Source organism: Pseudopipra pipra, chromosome 12, assembly GCF_036250125.1.
Source record: "Pseudopipra pipra isolate bDixPip1 chromosome 12, bDixPip1.hap1, whole genome shotgun sequence".
NCBI classification, from domain to species: Eukaryota; Metazoa; Chordata; class Aves; order Passeriformes; family Pipridae; genus Pseudopipra; species Pseudopipra pipra.
Genome location: NC_087560.1, coordinates 12,882,543 through 12,892,476, shown reverse-complemented (window position 1 = coordinate 12,892,476; position 9,934 = coordinate 12,882,543).

Genomic DNA, 9,934 nt, shown 5'->3' with positions numbered 1-9,934 from the left:
AATTGCAGTAGTGGAGAAAGCAATCTGGCTGAAAATGAAGGATTTAGCAAAATGGGTCTTTTATGCAGCCAGTTTCTACAAAGAGAAAGGTGAGTGCTGTGCCCATTACTGTTCTCCTGACTTAATTTAGTCGGGAGCTGGGATGAGAAAGGAATTTGGCTCTGTGGGTCCATAATGCTCTCCAAGGCTGTCTGACATGGGTAGTTGTGGTTCTTGTGTAAGTAATGCTTTAAAGAATCTACTAAGAAATGTTTAGAAGCGGCACCTGTGAGTTATTTTTGTAGCCCAGAGTTGCTTCAGGAAAGAAATGGATTGCTCCCTGTCTTTACAGTTTGCCTGTGATGGAGCTGAGCACAGAGTTAACAAGCCCTCCTGACAGTAGGGAGATCTTGTTACTTCTCAGAAACTGTGCTCAGTCTCTTGGTGGAACTGAGTCAAAACGAGTGTGGTTCCTACTCTTGGAGGTTGGTGACCTGGGACTTACACAAAGTTACAGTGATGGAAAGGAGTCGTCTGTCATTTCAGATGATGTCTGAGGGCAGACCCAGACTATTAGAATTTCTTTCAACATACGAATTTTAGCTTATTAGCTAATGTCTGGATACATCAAGTGGTTAATAGTTGGGTGTGAATCTGCTCTTAATGCTTTGTATTAAGCAACAACTTAAAACTTGTGAATTAAGATGTCTAGGGAACAAAACTAAATCAAAAAATAATTACAGCAAGTTAGGCCTTCTTAAGAGATGGGAACACTCTCCAACCAAAAATAGGTTATTAAAGGATGGATCATAAGACTGTGGGTAATAGGATCATACATTACAGCAGGCTCCCTTCAAGTGTTTGCCATTGTGCATGGCATGTATCCCTTGGAACAGCATGCAGGTAAAATATGCATCATATCTGGAATGTGTAAGTCATAGATGAGGAATAACAGCTATGAACGATCTCATTCAGTTGGGTGTAATTTTCAGATTATGTTGTTGTTACTCAACATCACAAGACATTTATGACTGGGAGAACCAAAATGAAAATACGGACTTGGAACAAAAAATGGTTCATCATGCCAAATTAAAGTAACTTTTTTGTTTTGTTTGGTTTTGGTTTAGTTTTTTTTGTTAGAGAGCAAGTCATGCATTCCTGCTGTGGATGCTTTGGGGTTTCTGTGCAGGAAATAGGCATCTTGCTGCAGTTCAGAGAGCTGCAGGGAAAATATCTTCAAAGAACATAAACCTTCCAGTATGTCCTATTGCCAAAGGGAATATATATAGGCATGTTGAGTTGAGAAATGGTCTGAAAACCTCTCAAAAAAATCCCTAAAAGTCAGACTGTTGCTCCCTTTATCTCAGCATGAAGTGAGGAAGAAAAGAATTATTTGCTAGGGTGTGGATTAAGAAAAGATTGAAAATGTCTGAGAGATGTTACGATTCCCTTTCTTACATAGATAACATTCCTTAAGAAGTGGTGAGAATGTGACATTAGTCATATAAATTGATGTCTATTGGAAAATGTTCTTCTGTCTCCATTCAAAATTACCTTCAAAAAAGATTTGTGTTCATGTTTTTTACACACCTGGTCTTCATCACAAGGGAGAAGAAATTCCCACCTGCACACAGTCCCCTCCTGAGGTTTTGATTGATGTTTAGGAGCAAACACTATATAAATGATAACCAGTCCTCAAGACCCCAGATTTCCTTTGCTGATGTAAAAAGCACACCTAGGATCCAAATGGAGAAATCATAACCCCCAAACTGACTGGTTGTTTTGGAATTGCCCTTTCTGGAGGGGCAATGAAGCCAGGAACTGGCCTTGAGTTAGTGAGCTGAGAGGTGAAGGGTCTTGGGTGGGACATGTCTGTTTTGCTGTCATAGTCCTGTTCCTTCTGTAGAGCATATTTTGGCCCTATGAAAGGCAGCTTTTGCATGCTTAGAATTTTTTTCATCAGACAAAATAATTTTCCAGGCTTACCCTCTGTGATTTCCAAGGGGTGCTGTAAAACAGTATGCCAAGCCCAATTTAGACAAGAACTATTATCTCTGAGTTTTCTAGCTGATGTGCTTGGTAAGATGGTAGTTAAATTGCACCTGTGGGCTTATTATTCAGCCACACCACAGACCTCACTGTGAGCCTGAGATGAAGCTGCATGAGTAGGATTTTTATTTCACTCTTGTACCTGTTATATATTAGTCTGTTCTGTAAGTCAGTGCTTGATTTGGCACAGATGATCAGCTCTGATTAAAGCTCCAGATGTAGAAGGAAGAGCAAAGTTACCCCTAGATCTTGATTTATCTACTACATGTATCTTCTTATAAAACATTATGGCCTTAAAAATTACCAGGCAGTGTAGGGAAAAGCTGCATTAAGATAATGAGTTTTCTGAGAGATGCAGCTCATGCTTTAGGACTTCACCCATTGCACTGTCATAGCAAACGATGCAAGAAAACTTTCAGTTACTAGTTCAAATAAAATCAGCTCAGCTTGGTGACAAAATAAATCAACCTCAGGCCTCGGGCATATGATGAACAAGAATTCCAGTTGAGACCTCCATTTCTTTCTGATGAGACTGTCAAACATTATTAAAAAATCATGAACACAATTTTTTTCTGTAAACAAAGAACACTTCATTATAATATCTGCCAGCTGATCTTCTATGCCCAGCATATATCAGCAATGAAAATTAAATGCCTTTCCTTGAAAAATAAAATAGAAGGTGGAAGTAACTGAATGTAGGGGGGTTTTTACATACACGGAAGGTCCTGGTTACAAAGCCTGTACATTTATTCTGCTGCAAGCATCTTTTTTAATCAAAATAAATCTCTGTTTCTCAGCTGTTAAGGCAAAAAGCTCTACTCCAGTAAAACTGAGCTCAATTATAACAGTTCATTACAGCAAACAAAAAGCTCAGTTCCCTAGAGAAGAATAACATTAAGAATGACGAGTTGTTTGCTGTTTTATTACCAAGTGTCTGTGAATGGCTCAGTACTGAACAAATTTCTTTTAATTTTTGCTCATATTAGGATTATCTGTCCTTTACTAAAATAGATTTTAGATCTCTGCCACAAATTGAAAGACCAGAAAACAATCCTTCTAGATCTCAGCCTTGTTATTGTAACACAATGTCTTCTAGGGTTTTGAGTTTTTGGTTTTTTAGTGACCTGCAACTTCTTTTGACATTTGAAAATATAATCAGCATTTGTTACTTATTTAGTGCAGCTAAATATTTCAGTATAAAGAAAATACAGAAAAAAACCCTCCTCTCAGTTGAGTGTGAGAGTGTAGCCAACCCAACTGATGGAAATTTTCATGGAAATCCCTTTGCAGACTTTCTCATTCGCTATTCAGCTAAAAAGGGAATCAGAGTTCATTCTGACATTTTCTGAAGAGCCTTTCACACCAGTAATAACAACTTTTCTTTCTTTCTGCTACTCATTCCACACTGATGGATTTTTTTCACCAACTGCCAGGGGAAAAGAGAATTAATTCCTCTCAATGAGTCCCACTGTCTGGGATAATCCGAAGACATAGGACTGAGTTTTCCTCAAGGGTATCCCAAAATCCATTTCCACATCCTATGCCAAATGTTGCTCAAGGGAAAGCCTTCAAAGGCTGGAAGAAGACTTTTCCCTGCCATAGCATCAGTGCACAGATACTGTCCTGAAGCTCTGTAAGTGCTGTAGTTCTCATCCACATCTTTTGCATCAGGAGAGCCACGTTTCATTCCTTCTGCCACAGGACAGCCACACTTCATTCCTCCTACTGCCGCTGTGCTCAGACGTTCACACCGTCTCTCGCACTCACCCACTCACTCTTCAGTGGATTAACAATGACATTCTTCTTGGAAAGAATGTGTTCTCCAGAAGCTCATGACTGCAATGTGTGGCTCTTTATAAATATCAGCATGTTGAATGGTTTTCCTGCATTGCAAAGGGACATTTCCTAATTCTGCAATGGGATACTGCATTTTATCCAGCAGTCGGATGTTTTGTCTGGGTGGATTTTGCAGTGGTTCCAAAAGTTTCTTACAAAGTACCACAAAACCTCCTGCTGTTGCAATTCCACCTCAATGCTAAATCAGAAGAAAACTGTTGCCCTTGCACCAAGTATGAGGAGAGCCCCAGACTTTAGTGGAAGTTGACTCCAGATGGATCCAGGCTACTTTAGGAAGGGCTTCTCTTAATGTTTCACCTTGTTAGCAGTGATTGGGGACACAGGCATATTCAAGGTTGCAAAAGACATAAAAGATTTTAATAGAGTGTTATGTGGGCCTGAATAGAATAGAATTGGTGACAGCTGTTGCAGCCCTATCTCCTCTTTTGTTCCCACTGCAGCTTTCTGTAGCATTGTGTCCTAAGTGTTCAACATCCAGCTTTGCTGTTGGTACATGACAGCTGCTAAATCTGACATGCACACTGATAAAAGCTAAATTTTCCCAGAAAACTGGAAATGCATTTGTAAGTTATTTTTCCTCTTCCAGGTACTTATGCTTATTTTCTTAGGTTTTCAGTGTATGTCAGTAAGTAGCAGAAGTGTGGAATTAGGCAAAGAAGTAAGATGCAGTGTTTTCTGTTTTCAGTGCATTGCTCTACCCACAAATAGTATATTTTAGGAAGCCTTGAAAAATATTTTTCCATTTTCTGCTAGAAGGGTTCTCTTTTATTCAGTTCCCGCCATTTTTAAAAAGGAATCAAAAAAAGTAAGAAACCTCGGGCTATAGTGGAAAAATATTCTTAGTACAAAATGGTTTATAAAAAGAAATGGTATGAAAATACGAGTTGGAGGGGACAAGAAAAGAAAGATAACTAGAAAATATTAAACAAAGGGAAAATTTTAACAACTGAATATGCCAGACATGAAAGCTCTGGCTGCTAGGAATTTTTGGAATGAAGATGCTTGTTTATACAATACCTCAGGACAACTCACCTACTCCCTCACCTCCCTATTCATATGAATAGCTGAGAAGACCTATGAAGGAAAGCAAATTCAAGAGCTGGACACAGCTCTTCTGTGGCACAGAAGCCTTTACCACCACTGATCTAACCCATAAATCTGGGAATTGTTTGTATAATGTTCTAGATAACTGATCTTAACTCCTGTGGTTTGGCGAACCAGGGGAATTAAGTGTACTGCTTTCATGAAGAGTTTATAGGCTTCAGCCTGTGCATGTGAAGATTATTTATAGAGTTAAGTCCAAAAAAGCTGTTTAGTCTGGGAGAAGATGGAAACCAATGGTCAACAGAACAGTGATCAAGACATGATACCTGGGGTAAACAACTTCAAGGGAGTTAAAATAACAATAACTCAATAATCAGTCGGGAAAATGCTATTTTGCAGGCCCCGGGCAGTTACACAGCTGGCTTGCCAAGTCTGAGAGCCTGGAGATCAAAAAGAATATGAATCTTAAAAGGACTGTGTTGGAACTGGAAAGGAGGGAGTGGGCTGTGAGCAACTGCCTGGGGATGAGAGGAAGACTCTGAAAAAGGAAGGGAATGCAGCCGAGCCCAAAGATGGAGATAACTGAACAGACTGGGAAAATGTGGGCTGAAACTCACCCCTGCACAGGGCTTATTTCAGCAGTAGGTGGAAGTAAGTCCTGGTGCACCTGGGCATATTGTAACTAGAGATATCTGATTACCGTAAGGATTTGCACTGATAGTCTTTTGATAGACTTTGGTTTTCAGTGGACGAGGAAGAGGGCAAATTAAAACTGCATTTTGGAGCTGATATTCCCTTACAGTTTGGATTTCATCTTTTTCTGTGCTAATATTTCCCTGCATTAGCCAGACTGTACTTTCTACGCAGTGGAGAAATTTCTTGTCAGTTCTACTTAAAAGGATCTGTAGAGTGCTAATGTCTTTGTTCAGCAAGTAATGTTCATCAAGCTACCACGTGCTTACCAGCTGCAGTAATACCTGGTGTTTCTGTCCACTATTGGCTGGTGGAAAAAGAAAAGTCTTCAAGATATGCTTAAATTCTAAATGAAATAATATATTTCATTCAAATTGTCTGGTAAGTAAGTGCCTTTAGGTTGAACTTTCCTGAAAAACTCATTTTGTTTGAACATGATTGTGACATACTTTGCTTTCCCTTCCATTTTTTCCTCTTTTTCTTTCTTTCTTTCCTCTAACACTGCTCCTGAGCCATACAGGCTAAGACAAGCCATACTCAGCCCTTTGGTAAATTGTAATCATCCACATGCAGCACTTCTCTGCAGTCAACATCACGTCTCCAAACTCATCTCTTGGCAATTATATTCAAAACCAAGAAGGTTTTATACTGAAAACAGAAGATTGTTGAGACAACAGCATGTAAGTACAAGCACTGTCTATGTGGGATGAGAGTTTATGTTTGGAATGACTCTTTTCTCTTTGAAGCCTTGAAAACCTTAATAAATATTTTGGAAGCTGTTTCTCTGGCTGGGGTTTGTTTGAGATTTTTTTGAAATCTCATTGTGCCTGCCTCCCACCCCATCCCACAGATCTGTGTTGTCTATCTGCTATGGCTCGTCAGCCGAAGGCTCCATGGAGCAAGGATTGTCATTATCTTCATGTTTCAGTGAGTTGGCCAACACATGCTACAGAAATATTTGCTCTAAAACAATAACAACAGCTCATCCAAGCGGCATTCACCTAAGTACTGAATTATTGCTTTTGAATTTGGAATTTCTTGTTCAGATCTTCAGGAAAATACTACTTTTTCTGAGAGGAAATCCCTCTGCAGTACCAGAGCCATAGCCCACAGCAGAACAGGGACCATTAGATAGTGACTTCCATGTTGGAGTATGTGCAGTTGGAAAACAAAACCCTAAATATGCTTCTATCCAGTTTGCTGTGCAGTAGCCTACAGACCTTATGGTGTAGTTGGGTCCATTCCCTCTCTCCTCAATAAAATGGATGTTGTGTTACAGGCACAAATCTGCCCCAGTCTGTGCCAATGTGGGCTCAATGTCCAGGTCCACCCACAGACTAGTGTTAGCACGGAGCACTGAGCAATGCAGGAGCTTGGGTTTTTCCATCTCTGCAGAGAACTAGCTTAATGTACCCATTGAAGATAAAGCTGTGCTGCTCAGGGCAGCAGGGGATTATAAAGTCTATCAGAAATACTGTGCCACAGAGTTTTCAGAGTGATGTATTATCCTTGTTCATCTACCTCCTCGAAATTAACATCCACCTGAGCAACTCTCTGCATCTTGGCTAAAGGCCAACCATGTTCTCAGCCCAGGGCAGGGAAAAGGAAGGCTCAGGACTGCTCCCAAGAAACTGCCATCACAATGGAGGCACTGACAGCCTCCTGAAACCCATGGGAATGCCAGGTCTTAAATCGTCACAGATTTACAGCTTTGATTTGTTACTCACCAGGATCCTTGCTGGAAGAAACATGTGGACTTGGAAAAAGTGAGTCTTGAAGGGTGACTTAAAAAAAAGATGGTATTAGTGGTTCTGGCTCTGCATGGTACTCAGAGAGAGCCTACTCTGACCCCCTGCCCAGTGTGCTCAGTGAGTGGGTAGGGCTGGGAGTCGCTCATGAGTGTGATATTTTAATATTCAAATGCCCTGAACCAGCCATAAACCTCAGTGACTTTTCCTCACAAATGAAGACATTTGTGTAGGGGCTGCAGACATGGGAACAGTATCTTTTGCAGCACCAGTGGATGTCAGGTCAGGGGTGTGAGAACTGGGAGCAGCATATCTGGTTTCAGGGAAGTTCACTGTGTTCTATGAATAGTTATTTTCAGGCTTTCTGCTGCAATTTTGCTTTGTCTCCATCTACAGCTCTTGACCGTTTCCCATGAATTCTCTTGCTTTTTTTCTACTCTTATACAGCATAACAGGAGCAAGCATTGTGTTTGGTTTTCAAATGTAACAAATTGTTTGAACTCATCACCTTCTCCCTTGGGAAAAAAGGGATTACAAATAAATAAAGAAACATTTTTAATTATCAAAAGTCCTCAGCATCTCTGACTGATGTCATTTGGAGTCTTCCCATTGACACTGATGTCAGTTATAGCTGGATAAAGGACAGGAAGTTATGCATAATGGTTAAATATACATTTTTTTAAAATCTGTGACTTGTTTAAAAGTGACATAGAACATGAGAGACAGAGATAAGGGTTAAATAAATATCTAAACAGATAAATCAATGCTAATATGCTTAAATAGGTAGGATGAGTTATCAGGAACTTCATAACAGCTTGCTGAAAGTATTTAAGACTCTCAATCCACTTGTAAATGTAATTTCAAATTTTGACAAGAGGAACAATATTGTCTATTACCAGGAGACAGTACCTGAGTAGGATTGGGGTGTTTCTTTCACAGTACCTCACTGAACATAGCACCTTGATATGTATGAAACAAAAATGTCTTCATTTTGATCTATAATTTTACTGTGGGATAGAGGGAAGGTTTTCCTAGCTCCAATAAAATTCTAAAATATCTTTTTACACAGCTATCCAATACCACTCACACTCGCTGAACATCAGGGTAAAATTGTATTTGCTCTGTCTTCTGACAGCTACTCTCAAAGAAGGTACTCACAGAAAGAAATAATTTTCATCCACTTAAACCATTTTGACAATCTGGCTCCCTGTTTTATCCCCAAATTGTTCTAATATGATCCATAGGATACAAATGCAGTGTCTCTGTCTCTGTCCTTGCATTTTCTTCTTCCAGCACATATTCCAGTAATCTTGTGTCATAAATAAATAAATCCAACAATGTATGTTATTACCTCTCACTGTTCTGTGTCTGCTATTCAACATTACTTCATAACCCACTGAGTTTATTAGGGGATTTTTAGAAGGCATTTCTGGAAATGCTGGTCAAATGTAATTCCACTGAACTAAAGAAAATATTTTTTGACTTTGTGCTGTTCTGTGTCACAGCCAAATTCATGTCTGGGTAGATATTATTTCTTACTTTTGCCAGATAAGACAGTGATACAACAATACCACTGTCTCCGCATTCCTCATATTTAGGGATCACTGGTTCAGCAAGCTCTTACTAACATGCTATTAGTTGTCTCTAAGAAACATGTCAGAGGTGAGATAACCATTGCCAGGATTCACTTTTGTGGATCTTAAACTCTTTTTCATTACAAACATGATTGGTGATTAGTCAGAAGTCTTTATTACTGTATTTACCTCCGCATCTTAGGGGGTTCATCTGCTTCTCAGATTTCCTATTTCCATCCAAATGATGGTTTCCCTCATATGAATTGGTATGGAGATGTTCTGTATATCCAAAGTTAAGATTCTTATTTGTCTAGATGGTATTAAATAATTCTTTCTCTGCAGGGAAACTGGATTCATGGACTGCAGCTACTGAAAAATTATTATTGACAATAAACTAATCGAGATCTTATTTCTCACATCACTCTGTTACTCATAAATGGAGCAGACTCAGAGGAAAATTAATTACATTGTCCTAAGCTCTGCAACTACGTTGACAGACACGGTCTTCCTTCGTTAACTCAGAGGGGCAACTCCATCCCCCTCTGCTGCTCTGCCTCTGTAGCCTGGACTCTGTGAAGCTAAAGGTTACTTGTATCAGTCAGACTTTGAAGGCCAAATGTCTTCCTAGCTGCAAGCAGTGTCTTTAATGGAAATGAAGAATGCAAAATGCAAGTCTTGATAGGTAGAATACTTCAATACAGCACATTTAGCAGCCAAATATACTGTGGGTGTTTATGGTGTCGGATCAGAGATGCAAAATTATTGAAGCAAATAAGCTTAACAGTTAATTTACATTATGCTTTTTTAAATGTTTTGTTCAGTTTTGGTGCTTTTTCTGTGGCTCGTTCAGCACAAGTCGTGTGCACTATCTAGAGTTGCTCTCTTGGTGATTTAAATGATATTCAGCACCTCTCATTTTACTGCTCATTAATACTCATTCCTTGCAATGAGAAGGTCTCACATTTGCACACTTCTTTACAGCTCTCACAC